Here is a 10,136-nt window from a genome sequence, read left to right as displayed (position 1 = left end):
TCAACTTTTAATTTAACATTGAGTTTTCGAAAACAGTTTTTTTGCATAAATTTAATGCAGAAGCATACATACTTTTATTATTAAAGAAGAAAAATGAGAACGAGGTATTAATAATTTGTGTTAGAAGAGAAAAAATTTTTTTTAAGATTTGAAAAATACTCAGGGAAACTCAGGGAAATTTAAGGTTACTCAGGGAAATTTTTGGTCACTCAGGGAAGATTTTTTGGCTCAAAGAGTGGCAACCCTGAAATTTGTTCAATCTGCTTTTTAAAAAGTAAAGACATCGGTAAGGTTCGCACTTTAAGAGGTACGCATCCAAGTAAAGTACGCACCATTTGTTTTTTTTTTAATTAGAACAAAATATTTATAAACATTTTACAAGTGTTGTCAGAGACGAAATCAAGCTTTTTAAAGCAAAGAAAGAAAACTGTAACTACTAATGACATTTCAACTACGTTTGACTTTTTTACTATATAAAAACTTTATCGTCTGACAAAAAAAATTATTATTTTTATATACAATGTATTTGACTAAAACTAAATACAAACACTAATTAGATTTAAATTAAGTTTTGTAAACCAAAGTTTAATTAAACTTGTACGAGAACTATTTAAAATATAAATTATTTAAATTCACCAGTATATAAAAGTAAGAATACAACTATTTCAAAGAAATGAAACTCTAACATTGATTTAAATATAATAACTTTTTAAACTTAAAACAACAGACCTTTTTATAAAAAAAAAATTGTATTTAACTTTTAAATTTGATTTATCAATTTTTGTCACGAAAAAATCAGTCATAGCGGAACAAGATTTAACTAAACATTTATAATACAAAAACTAATCTAATAATTAAACACAAGCTTATATAACAAAAGTATATTTTAAATTAACACAAAATGAGTTTAATATTGTTTTTCGTTTTTACACAATTAAGGTTTTTAAATTTTAACTACCGAATCGTGAAAAAGGTGATAATAATATATAGCATAAATTGTTTAGAACTATGTTTGATCTATTCTTTTAAATGTTACAATTTAAATCAAAAAACTTAACGAAAAATATCTAACAATGTCAAAATCTAGATTTATGTGTGCTGAGAGACCAGTTCAAATTAACTGAAAGTTTTGATTATGCTGTTTTAATCTTTAAACCACGACTAAGCCCAAATAATGCAGTATAAGAACAACTTAGTCTTTTTAACATGAAACTCAACCTAAAATGATTAAAAAGTTTAAAAGTAAACGAGTATAGAACATATTTAATTGAATCAAACAGGTTAATCTACTTATGGGTAATGATATTAACTTAAATCATAATTTAAATATGTGTTCTAAACCAGTAAGAATAAGTTTAGTTCAGTCAACTATACATCTGTATCAAAACTCCAGTCAGGGCAGACATACTTAACTGTAATCAGACAATATATACAAATATTTTAGAACGACTGTTTTCTTTTTACCTTTTTTTTTTTTTTAAATTTGTTAGAAAAGTTTAAATTAACGTTTAGTTTACAATTTTCTAAGTAAATATACTATTCAGAACTTACATTTAAATTACTTACTTTTTTGGTTGTGTTATTTCTTGAAAATATAAAATAATTGTTTTATCAAATCGTAATAGGTTGTATAAGCATGATGTTAACGACTCGGTAACCAAAAGGTTTGTTTTATTATATTATTGTAGAATAAAGAAAAAAGCAAATATTTTGCAGTTACTTAATAAAATAAAGAAAACGTATTGAAAGATTTATTGTTTTATAAGGCACTTACATAGTGCGTGCAATAGTTTTTGAATATAGTATAGCAATTTTACAAAGCTTTATATATATAAAATGTCTTAATTTTAAATAAACAATAAATTTTATGCGTGCATAAACTTGTAGAGATAATAAAATAAGTTAAGCAAAATTGATTGTTATATAAATAATTGTTTCAACTTTTTTTAAATCATTGTTTTACTTTTGTTTCTTATATTAAAAACTAAAACGAGCGTAGCAGTTGTTTCTAAATTGCTATGAAACGGCCTTTTAAAACTAAGCTTTAGGTAAATAATCATATTTAAAGAAATTATTTCGAAATTTTAGTTTTTGACAAAGTGTTCAAATATTTTAATAATAACTTGACTTTAAACTATTTTAATACTTTTTTAACCTTAATTGTATAAAAAAATCTAATAAAATATGTTTTATTATTTATTTAAATTTAATTTTCAGCAAACAAAGCAGACGAAAAAAGAAACACAGTAAAACGAAAACTCAGAGTAGTACATTTAAAATAAAAATACAGTACATTTATTATAATTAATTAGTTTCGAAATTAAATTTAAGTTGTTTGTTTAATTATTAAAATTGTCTGTTGTTTAAACTTAAAAAGTTATTATATTTTTTTTAATGTTAGAGTTTTATTTCTTTACAATAGTTACATTCTTACTTTTATATACTGATATATATTATTATTTTTTTTTAACAGTTCTTGTACAAGTTAATTAAACTTTGGTTAAACAAAATTTAATCTAAATCTAATTATTATCTTTATTTAGTTTTATTTAAATACATTTTTCATAAAAATTATAACTCTTATTTGTCAGACGATAAAGTTTTGATATAGTAAAAATGTCAAATGTAGTTAAAATGTCATTAGTAATTACAGTTTTCTTTCTTTGTTTTAAAAAGCTTGTCTTCGTCTCTGATAACACCTGTAAAAAGTTTTATGAACATTTTGTTCTAAATAAATTCAAAAAACTGGTGCATACTTTACTTGGATGCGTATCTCTCAAAGTGCGTACCTTACCGATGTCTTTATTTTTTAAAAAGCAGATTGAACAAATTTGGACCTGGTAGTAAATATATATTAACTATCAATAAAAAATAGAAAAAGTTCCTTCAAATATTGATGAATATCGTGTGCCCCGATTCGTGCGTATTACCGAAAATTAAAAAGTTATAGATGAAAGATTCAATAAAAATAAGTTTTTTTTTACCCATAGTCAGGGTTGCCACTCGGTCAGGAAATCAGGAAAAATTTGAAAAAATTACAAAAGTCAGGAAAAAATGGGGGGTTTTGAAAAAAGTCAGGAAATTTGATAAAAAAAAAAAAAGATTTTATCAGTTTAAATTTACGAAATTCCTTGTTTTCCAAAGCCTTTAAATGGTAAAAGTTAATTAAAAGTCCTTTAAAGTCAGAAAAAAATTCCAAAATTTTCCTAAAAATTTACAAAAATATTTAGTTTTATTTCCAATGCCTTCAGCTGGTATAAATTAGTAAAATATCCTTTATAATACTGCAAAAATTTTCTATTAACATATTGAACAAGTACCCTACTTGAACAAGCAGATTTTGTAAGCTTTTTAGTATTTATGATCTGTAGCAAGGACACTTCCATAGTGAAACTGTGATATATACACAAAAGTTTATCTAGCATAATTTTAGAATCAAAGAGTTTTTTGTTCAAGTAAACAATTGAGTTTTTTATAACTAAGCAGTTAGTTTAGTATTTGATGTAACAAGTTAATGTGTATACTTTACCTCTTTATAATTTTTTCAAATTTGTTTAATTTTTTAAATAAGTTATAAGATAGCCCAGTCAATATATATAGATATAAATAGCACAGTCATGTCAGATGGCCCAAACAAAATTATCATACATGATAAATTTTGGCCTCGGACTATATTCTGAAAACATCTTGCTGGAAGCAATTAAAAAATCCAGGTGGTACAGTGTATCTTTTGATGAAAGCTACAATGACATTATCAATAAGACCCAAATGGATATTGTGGTTCGATACATGTTTAACAACAGAGTGGTTTCACAATACCTAACTACAAAGTTTTTGGGTCATACCACTGCTGAGGACCTCAAAGAAAGCCTTCTTTCAGCTTTACAGCCTTTAGATGAATCAAAACTGGCCCAGATAAGTATGGACGGACTAAATTCAAATTGGTCCATGTATAGAAAAATAAGGGATTATAGGAAAGAAAAGGACCTGAGTGAGCTCATAGAGCTTTTTAGCTTGGAGCTGACGCTACCAACTGGAAGCTGGATGACATTTTTAAATGTCTTTATAAACTTTTTAAAAAAGCTGGAGGACGGAGAACGGACTACAAGTCAATAACCGGTAGCAAACTTTTTCCGTTTTCGTTTTCTAAAACTCGTTGGCTTGACAATAAGATAGTGGCTGATCGTGCAATCGAAATTTGGCCAAACATTAAAATTTTTTTTCAAGTTGGGCAGTTAGGTCCAAAGAGTAAATGTCCTGACAGCAGATGTTACCGAGTCGTAAGGGATGCAGTGGCTGATTATCTTGTCTTAGTAAAGATACATTTCTTTAGTTATGTAGCATCTCTCATGCAACCTTTTTTAACTCTATACCAGAGTACCCAGCCTGTTGTTGCTTTTATGGATGAGGACATTTCGTGCTTGGTAATTAAACTGCTATGTATCTTTATGAAAGACGGGGTAGTTTCGAACCTCAGCCTTCCCAAGTTATTCAAGATTGAATTAAATGATCAAGCTTTCCTGAAACCTGCCCTTGATCTTGGTTGTGCAGCAACCAATTTGCTTTCAAATTTAAGGAAAAAAGACCTAGTTGAGGAACACAAGTTCTTAAATTTTAATAAAGAATGTAGAGTATTTATTATAAAAGCCGTTGAAAGTCTCCAAAGCAGAATGGCTATTGGAACTACATTTATTAAAGATATGTCATGCCTAAATCCTCATAACCTAGACAAATTAGGAGTCACAGTTCTGGTTAAGCGTTTTGTCAGTATTGTCCACACCTTAACGAAACAAAAAATGTGCTCCAACACTGAAAGTGATGAAAGCATTGATCATTTTAGAACTTTGATAAATTGCCCAATTAATGTATTAAAGTTTAAAAGTTTCAAGCAAAGTCAAGATGGTTTGGATCAGTTTTACTTAAAAACATTGGGAGTTTGTACCAAATCTTCTCTAGGAAAACTACTGCAATCATTGTTTGTTTTGCACAATGGACAGGCGGAGGTGGAACGAGGATTTAGCATTAATAAAGCTCTGCTTGAAGATAACATGAAAGAAGAAAGTATTATATCAAGAAGAAGAATTAAAGACTACATGTATGTTTACAAACTAGAACCATATCAAGTAAACGTCTCAAAAGATATGCAGATGTTGGTAGCCACCGCAAGATTAAGGTATGTTGTACATTTTAGAGTGTTGTGTTTTGGTGTTAGAGTAATATTTTATAATTAAAATTCGTTTAAGTATACTTTTAATATAGATTTTTTTTTATCAGATATCAAGAATTTTTAAAAGAACAAAGGCGTGAAGAAATAGAAGATGAGGAGGAATCAGAGGCAGCGAAATTGGAGGTAAAAATAAATGAGTGCCAAAAGAAAAGAAATGAAGCCCACAAGTTGTGGCTTGATTTAGAGAAAAGATTCTCTTCAACAAGTGTAGGGGCAGCAGGATGCGAGTGATTTAAATAAAATGAGGCAAATGATTTTAACTGCCAAAAAAATGAAGCGAATGCAGACCAGATGAAGGAAACCATGACTTCATTAGATGAAGAGGTTGAAGTGCTAGTAAAAAAACGGAGAAAATAAATTTTAGTACATAAATTTAAAAAAACAGTATTTGATTAATTTTTTTATTGTTTCTATGTTTTAACTGTAAAAGTTCGTTATTGTTTTAAGGTTTGAGTTGTGAAATTTCCTTATAAATTTAAGAATTTAATTGTAAAAGTTCCTTATATGTCGTTTCGTTCATTTAGATACATTTATACTAGGAAATTCAAAAAATTGTGTTCTTTATTGTTTTAAGGTTTCAACTGTAAAAACTTGTTATTGTTTTAAGATTTTAGTTGTGAAAGTTCGTTATTAATTCAAGGTTTTAATTGTAAAAGTTCCTGATATGTCGTTTGTTTATCTAGATACATTTATGCTAGGATTTGATAAAAAATTGTTTTGTTTTTCAGACAAGCTGTGTTTATAAGGTAAAAATACAAGAATTTTGCTGATAGAGCTGTTTATTACAGGGTTTCCACACACTCAGGGAACTCAGGGAATTTTCAAACTGTAGAAAATCTCAGGGAAACTCAGGGAATTTTGGCTTTTTTCTTTTAACTCAGGGAAACTCAGGGAAGTTTTGATTTTTTCTCTAAATTTCAGGGAAGTTTTTGAAAATCTCAGGGAAATTTTTTTCTAGATCTAGAATGAGGTTCAGTTAAATCCAGTTTCAATATTTTGTTCAAAAGTAGTAATTTTTATTATTTAAGTGGTTATTTAGAATTTTTTTAGCCTTGCGGCTAGTTCTTCAATATTCTTAGTAGTATCTTTAGCTATTTCTTTAAACTTTCTTTTTGCAGGTTTTTTTACAATAATGTTAAGCTTTTAAGTTTTATTTACTGCATTCAGAACAGTTGCTAGTTACAAAGACATACAAATCATAATGAAGTTATTATGTATGCATTTAAGTGAGTTCTTCAAGTGAAATTATTATTATAGTACAATTAAATTTTGTCAATTAAAATGTCAAACAAATTAAACTTTATTCTTTTATGTAGAAAGTTAACTAACAAGTTTACACAAAGTTGTGCAAAAATTTAGTTTTTAATTTTTAATTGGTTTAAACCTTTTAAGATTGAGTTTTTGAAAACAGTATTTTTTCGAGGATGTAAAAACTGTGAAATTGGAAAATGAGAAGTTGACTAAAAAAATGTTTGATATGGAAGAAAATGGCAAGCAAGCAAACATTAAGCTGAATCAGATTGAAAACTGGATGAAAGGCAACAATGTTGAAATACAGGGTGTACCAACTTGTGAAAATGAAAATGTTGAGATTGTTGCAATGAAGGTTTTAAAGAAAGTAGATCCAAGAATAGAGAGACATCAGGTTGGAAAAATTAAACGCTTGAGGACCATAGATGCTGGAACCAACCAAGAGAAGAAGGAAGGAAAGAGGATGTTTAATCCTATATTAGTTACATTTAAATCTCGAGAACAAAAAATTAAAGTTATGAAAGAAAAAAAGAAGTTAATTAATGCTGATTTGACTGACATAAAGGCTGAAAGGGTTTATCTCAATGAAAACTTGTCAAAAACTAGTAGGAACCTTCTTTATCTTGCTAGGAGGTTTCAAAAAGAAAATGGTTGGAAATATGCATGGTCCTCAAGTGGTACAATTTTGTTGAGAAAGGATGAGAAGTCGAAAGTGAATGTTATCAACTCAGTTGAAGATATTGAAAAACTGCAGAACTAAGAATAATTTATTTGTTTCAAGTTATAAATATACTATTATTATTTTTTTTTAATTTGTTTAAATGAGTTCTTTAAAACTGAAGTTAGATAGTTTAGTTGATTTAGAATCTGTTTGTAGTGTATGTCAAAAAGATTTTGAATATCCAAAAACTAATTCTATTTGTTGTGATAGTTGTGAAAAATGGTTCCATTTAAGTTGTTGTGGAATATCTGAACATGAGTTTAATTTTTATGTTAATAATGAAGATCCTTTTTATTGTATAGACTGTGTAAATAACCTAGGACTAGTTAATGTTGGGAGTGATGATTTCTGTAAATCTTGTTTTAAAAAATTCTCTAATTTAGATGATTGTTTGTTTTGTGAAGGCTGCTTTAAATGGATACATCTTAAATGTACAAAAGTATCAAATAAAAAGTTTGCAGTAATGTGCAAAAATGATTTACCCTTTTTTTGTGAAACCTGTGAGCTAAAAATGTCTGTATGCCTTAAATGTAAGTTAATTTGTAAAAACTTGAAAAATTGTTTAACCTGTTTTATATGCTTTCAAAAATGTCATGTTGAGTGTGCTTCTGATAATAAAATTAAACTAAGCCTATACAAACAAGGTGATTACAAGTTTTATTGTGAAATATGTAAGGAGTCTGTTTTTCCCTTTCAGAATGTTAACAATTTTGATTTTGATTGTTTTTATGAATCTGTTAAGCCTAGTATTTCTGAATTTAAGAATAAGAGTTACTTAGATCTGTATAGTGTGAAATTTAACAAGAATAATTGTATTAGTATTGTCTTTATGAATATAAGAAGCTTGAATGCAAATCTTTATAAAATTGAGGAATTTTTGAGTGTAACTGAGGGGTTGCCTGATGTGATTTGTGTGTGTGAAACATGGCTAACAAATCTGAGACCTTTTGTAGGTAAGTTGTATGGATATGATTTTGTAAATAAATTGTCTAATAGTAATCAATCTGGTGGTGTTGCATTTTTTGTTAGAGCTTGCCACTCTTATGAGATTGTAGAAGGTGTGTCTTTTGAGCAGTGTGATGTAGATGATTTGTGGATCTCTATTAAACTTGAAAACAATAAATCTTTTGTAGTTGGTAATGTATATAGACATCCAAACACTACATTTGATAGTTTTAAAGAAAATTTCCTTAAAGTTTTAGACCTATTAAATGAAAAGAATAAATATTTTATAATTGGTGGTGATATAAATATAAACTTGTTTAATAGAGATCAGCGTACTTTTGACTACTTGGATTGTATTTCTAGTGCTGGTGCTTTGCAATTTGTTGATTTGCCAACTAGGCATTCTGCTGATTATTCGTCTAGTTCTTTGATTGATCATGTTTATTCTAGTTTTGATTGTGAAAAGCTAAATGTTAATGTTGTGGATTATGATATATCTGATCATATGCCTGTTATCTGTGAAATTAAATGCGAAAAGTCCAAAAATTAGTATTGTGATCTGACGTCCTTTCAGGACTTCAGTAAGTTTGAAGTTGGAGCTTTTCTGAATGACTTGAGTGTGAAATTGAGAGGCATGAACTTGTGTGCTGAAAACTGTGAAGATGTTAATAAATGTTGGGATGAGTTTGAGAGTACTTTTAGTGGGACGGTATTTGATCATGCTCCAGTCAAAATTTTAAGTAAAAAAGAACAAAAACTAAAAGCTAAACCGTGGATAACAAAAGGTATATTAATCTCAATTAACTTTAAAAACTTAATGTTTAAATTTGCCATTAAAGATAAAACAAAAAAATTTTCTGTTTATTTTAAAAAATATCGAAATATACTAAACAGAGTAATAGAATGTTCCAAGCGACTTTATTATAAACAACTAGTTAAAAAGAATAAACAAAATAGTAAAAAATTATGGAAAATTGTGAATAATATCGTTTCCACTAAATCAACATCTAGATGTAAAATAAAAGGTGTGCTTGATGAGTGTGGTGAAATTGTGAATGACCCAAAATGTGTAGGCAATCTAATGAATAAAAATTTTGTAAATATTGCTGACAATTTGTTAAAAAAGAGAAAAGATGTTGTTGATGTAAAGAATGATGAGTATTTGTCTGGTTCAGTTGAAAATGATTTTGTCTTTAACAAAATTTCTGATATTGAGATTCTGAATTATATTAAAACTTTAAATCCAAACAAAAGTGTGCGTTCTGATGTCCCTAATATACGTTTTGTGAAGCTCAGTGCAAAAATAATTTCTCCTTATCTTTCTAAATTGTATAATAAATGTGTTGAGTATGGTGTGTTTCCTGAGTCGCTTAAATTTGCAGAGGTAATCCCTATTTATAAATCTGGTAAAAAAAATAACATTAATAACTACAGACCTATTTCTCTTTTATCCCCATTTTCGAAAATTTTTGAGTTTTTAGTGTGTGAGAGATTGAAAAAATTCTTTTTGTTGAATGAGGTGCTACATGAAAAACAGTATGGGTTTAGAGAGAATAGTACGACTGAACTAGCTGTGAATCAGATTGTTGATGAGTTAATTGAGGCTGGTGAGAGAAAATTAATAAATTGCTCTGTATTTTTGGATTTGGCTAAAGCATTTAACACGGTTAATCATAAAATTCTAATATCTAAACTTAAAAATTATAATATAAAAGGTTCAATGTTAAATTTACTTAAAGATTATTTAAAAGACAGAAGTCAATCAACGGTCATAAATAATGTTGTGTCTGAGCGTGAAATTGTGAATGTTGGAATACCCCAAGGTTCTTGTTTGGGTCCTTTGTTGTTTCTTGTGTATATTAATGATATTTTTTCCTCTACTGAGATAAATATGAGATTGTTTGCGGATGATGCCTGCTTGAGCTACCAACACAGTGATCCTGAGTATTTAAATGAAATTATTAATAAGGAGTTGGTTAAAGTTGATAAATG

The sequence above is a fragment of the Thalia democratica genome, chromosome 5 (genome assembly GCF_965202585.1).
Source record: "Thalia democratica chromosome 5, ktThaDemo2.hap1.1, whole genome shotgun sequence".
Lineage (NCBI taxonomy): Eukaryota > Metazoa > Chordata > Thaliacea > Salpida > Salpidae > Thalia > Thalia democratica.
The sequence above is the reverse complement of the archived record's forward strand: the minus strand, read 5'-3'. Positions refer to the sequence as shown.